Source organism: Sapajus apella, unplaced genomic scaffold (genome assembly GCF_009761245.1).
Source record: "Sapajus apella isolate SASKATOON/1434 unplaced genomic scaffold, GSC_monkey_1.0 scaffold2, whole genome shotgun sequence".
NCBI lineage: Eukaryota > Metazoa > Chordata > Mammalia > Primates > Cebidae > Sapajus > Sapajus apella.
The window spans coordinates 69,042,422-69,046,842 of record NW_022436942.1 but is presented as its reverse complement, the minus strand read 5'-3'; the positions used below and the strand labels follow the sequence as shown (position 1 = coordinate 69,046,842).

The window sequence follows — 4,421 nt, the reverse complement described above, 5'->3', positions numbered from 1 at the left end:
CCAGACTGTCAACAAACGTGCACATGCAGTTTCAGAAAGAAGAAATGTGTGGGTGTATTAGTCCATTTTCACACTGCGATAAAGAACTACCTGAGACTGCAGAGTTTATGAAGAAAAGAGGTTTTATGGACTCACAGTTTAACCGGTGGTGTGGCTAGGAGGCCTCAGGAAACTTACAATCATGGTAGAAGGCGAAGGGGAAGGCAGCATCTACTTCACAAGGTGGCTGGAGAGACCAAGAGAGAGAAGCAGCCAGCGCTCTCACGAGAAGAGCACGGGGGAGGGGGGGTCTGCCCCATGATACAATCACCTCCCCCAGCCCCCTCCCCCGACACGTGGGGATTACAATTGGAGATGAAATTTGGGTGGGGACACAGAGCCAAACCCTATCAATTAGCCAAGTCAAGATTGTTCATTGACTCAACATTTTTACTGTGCATTTACTGTGTGCCAGGCACGGTTCTGGGTGCTGGCGCTACAGCAGCAAAAAAGACAAAAACCTCAGTCTTTAAGGAGCCAATATTACAGTAAAAGAGACAAGTGCCTAACGCAGGAATAAATGGAAACATCTAACTAAAAACTAAGGTAAGTGCCCTGAAAGAGAAAACCAAGGTGTTACAAAAAAAGAAGAAAAGATAGGAGCAGACTTCAGTTTTGGGAATCCATACTGAAGACATGAGATTTAATCGGAAATCCTCTCCCAGGAGCCAGGGGCAGTCCACCGGGAGAAAGGAATAGCAAGAGAGAAGCTGGACGTTTCTAGGCTCTTCATCTTAATTCATCATCTCCCCAGAGAGGAATAACTTGTCCTTTTCATAGATGTTTGCTCTGTAGTCCAAGGACAACATAGGAGTCTAGAATCAGAGTCCTGGGTTCGAATCCTGACTCTGCCCCCTTCTTAGTTTCTACCTCCTCTGTCCCTTAGAGTTATTATAAGGATTTAATGAGATAATAGAGATGTAGCTATGGACAAAGCGCCTGGCAAATAGTCAATAAGCAGTCATCATTACTGTTAAAGGCTCTGAGAAGATCTGCAACTGGGGAACCTATTGAGCTGGACTCACTCTCTGGCTATAGACGTTTTTTGTTTTTGTTTTTTTTTTTTGAGACAGAGACTTGCTCTGTTGACCAGGCTAGAATGCAATGGTGTGATCTCGGCTCACTGCAACCTCGGCCTCCAGGTTCAAGAGCTTCTTCTGCCTCAGCCTCCCGAGTAGCTGGGATTACAGACGAGTGCTACCACGCCTGGCTAATGTTTGTATTTTTAGTAGAGATGGGGTTTCACCATGTTGGCCAGGCTGGTCTTGAACTCCTGACCTCAAATGATCCACCCACCTCCAGCTCCCAAAGTGCTGGGATCACAGACCTGAGCCACCAGGCCCGGCCTATAGAAACGTTTTGTTGAAGGACATTGTGTGCACCACCATATATATTGGGGAAATATGACTTCAGTTATTGGGGGTGTGGGTGGAGCAGACATTATTCATTGCCTGCCCCAAGTCCATTTGCTGTCTTTTTTCTTGCCAATAGAATTCTGGTTATGTTCAGGATTAGGCCAAAGAACCTTGGATCTCAAAGCAGGTAGGCCAGACTTGTTCTAGATGTGGGCACCTTACCTTGTTCTGGCCAGTGAAATGTATGAAAAGTCTGTCTCCTAGGAGCTTCCCCATGAAGATATTGTTCTCCCTGAGCAGTAAAGAAACACCAGCACCTGACCCCTACCCTACCCCCAGAGACACCCCCACAGCCCTTGCTTTGAATGTAGTGCCATGAGGACAGGACCCTTGGCTCTGCTGCCACCAGTGGGGAACACCCACAGAGTCACCGAGACAGCTCTGGGGTCCACGATCACGTCCAGCTGCTGAACAACCCTGAAACTGCCTGTTCCACCACTCCTTAGGAGAAAATGAACCCCCATTGGATTAGGCTGCTGCTAATAGATTCCCATCACCTACATCCCAGAACATTCCTCACGGCCCCAGAGTCCCGGTCCTCTGTTCCGAATTAAAATCATCCTGGTTTTCTCCATTCGTCTACATATTCTCTGTTTCACCTTGAGAACAGTGTCTGGGCATTGTACCAGGCAGCCCATACCCCTCCCTGAGGCTGTTCCCTTTGTAAAACCATGACTCACCTCCGAGGCCCTTGCTGGCCACACACCTTCATTCCTGAAAGGATTCCATGAGCCATCTCTTTGTCTTTCTCCTCTCTCCTGTCTATTTTTGTCCTTTGTGAAATGCCCTGGCCCCCTACGAGGATACAGTGGTATTAGCACACCCTCCCCCTTAATCCCTCGGGCTCCTGCTCCCTTGTCCAAAGTCACCCAAGAGAACAGGGTCGGTCTAATTTTTTTCTGGCTGGCTTTTCCTGGGGGAAATGAAACTGTTTTACTGTGTGTCCCAACCCCAAAAGTCTCTCCGATTCTCTTCACCACACATGACCCTAGAACTTTCTTTCTGTCTCAGAGGACACCTACAAAGGAGGAATAGCAAATACATAGCACGAGGCAATGACATGCATGCCACCCTTCCTTCACCCAGTCCATGGCAGACATTGCTAATCAATCACCGCACTCTTTCTTACTGAGTGGAGTTGGCAGGGGAGATAAGCTGAAAGGTCAGGACCTCTATGACGTGGTTGGAGACAGGAGCTAAAGAGTAAAGTTCATACTCACCTCAGGAATTGTTTCCTGAGGGCTGACACCCTCATTCTCTCTTAGCCAGAGGGGACCTAGCTGTCCTGGGCAAGCAGGGTGGGTGTGCAAGGATCAATGTCTTCAGCCCTGGAGACACAGCGCAGAGTCGTTCAGGCCCTTCCTGCCTGTGTCCTGGATCAACTCCAGGATCATCTTTGGTCCTGACGGAATTCAGTTCCATGGGAGAAGTCTATCACGATCACCCACTGCGTGCCAGGACCGAGGCCCCTTCTAGTGGAAGAAACAGAATAACAGCAATGAAGCAGAATGCAGGAAGTGCCATGTGAGAGCAGCCATTTGGCAAGGGCTGACGCAGTGCCCGCTATGTGCCAGGCGCTGGGCTGGGTGCGGGAGAAGCAGCAGTGGGCAAGATAGGCATGGTGCCTGCCCCGTAGAGTTATGGTCTGAGCAGAAAGCTGGGTTCATCAGCTAATCAGACAAAAAAAAAATAGAATGAAGCTGTGGCTGAACACTGTGAGGGAGAAAGGAACGCAGCGCTTGGCGGGGCCGGGTCTGGAGATTGGGGAGGTATGAACAAAAGTTCACCAGACCAGTGGTTCTCAAGTTGGGGCAGTTTTGCCCCCACCCCCAGGGGACACATGGCACTGTCTGGAGATGTCTTTGGCTGTCATGACTGGGTGGCATCTTGTGGGCAGAGGCCAGTGATGCTGTTCCACATCTTCTGAGACACAGGACAGCCCCACAGCAAAGAATGACCTGGCCCAATGTCACCATGCCCAAGGTGATAAACCCCCATCCAGACAAAGAGGGGCAGGGGGCGGTCCAGGCAGATGGAAGAGTCTGCATCCTGGGAGAGTGGGCAGCCTTTTAAACATGAGGGTGGCTGGGCGCGGTGGCTCATGCCTGTAATCTCAGTGCTTTGGGAGGCCCAGGCAGGCAGGTTACCTGAGGTTGGAGTTCGAGACCAGCCCCGCCAACACGGTGAAACCTGTCTCTACTAAAAATACAAAAATTAGCCAGGCGTGGTGGTGCACACCTGTAATCCCAGCTACTCGGGAGACTGAGGCAGAAGAATCACTTGAACCTGGGAGGTGGAGGTTCACCCTGAGCGACAGAATATTAGTCTCAAAAAAAAAAAAAAAAAGGTGTAGGGGGTGATGACTGAGCTGGGTGTTTTTTTTTTCTTTAATGTCCTTCTGGCTGCCATGTGGCAAGGGTGAAAGCACCGACCAGGAGAGTGGGCGTCGGGGTGTGGCCCTGAGTGGCTGTGTGCTCACCGCAGGCCTGAAGACTAGGTGTGAACACTCAAATGTGGAGTTCTGAATTATGACAGCCACTTGGGGCTGGGCATTCTACACACTGAATTAAGACTATTTGGGGCCGGGAGTGGTGGTTCATGCCTGTAATCCCAGCACTTTGGGAGGCTGAGGAGGGCAGATCACTTGAGCCCAGAAGAGCTCAGGAGACCAACCTGGGCAACATAGCAAGACCCCATGTCTACAAAAAATACAAACATTAGCTGGGCGTGGTGGTACATGCCTGTAGTCCTCGCACTTGGAAGACTGATGCGGGAGGATTGCTTGAGCCCAGGAGGCAGAGGTTGCAGTAAGATGACATGGCAAAAACGCACTCCAGCCTGGGTGGCAGAGCAAGACCCTCTCTCAAAAAAAAAAAAAGACTATTTGGACTCAATGACCTTAGGGTTCTCCTTTTCCCTAAGAGTGAGCAGAAAAATCCTGACTTTTCATCTGAGAACAAGCACAGA

The 4,421-nt window shown here is 50.0% G+C and overlaps 1 long non-coding RNA gene across 1 annotated transcript; it reads right to left on the bottom strand.

The window, feature by feature from the left end:
• Positions 1 to 652: 652 nt before the first annotated feature.
• LOC116557102 lies at positions 653 to 2,922 on the bottom strand. Its single transcript, XR_004271362.1, has 3 exons — positions 2,675 to 2,922; positions 2,135 to 2,249; positions 653 to 828 (listed from the first exon to the last, which is right to left on the bottom strand). It is a non-coding gene; the product is annotated as an uncharacterized LOC116557102 (long non-coding RNA).
• Positions 2,923 to 4,421: the final 1,499 nt, after the last annotated feature.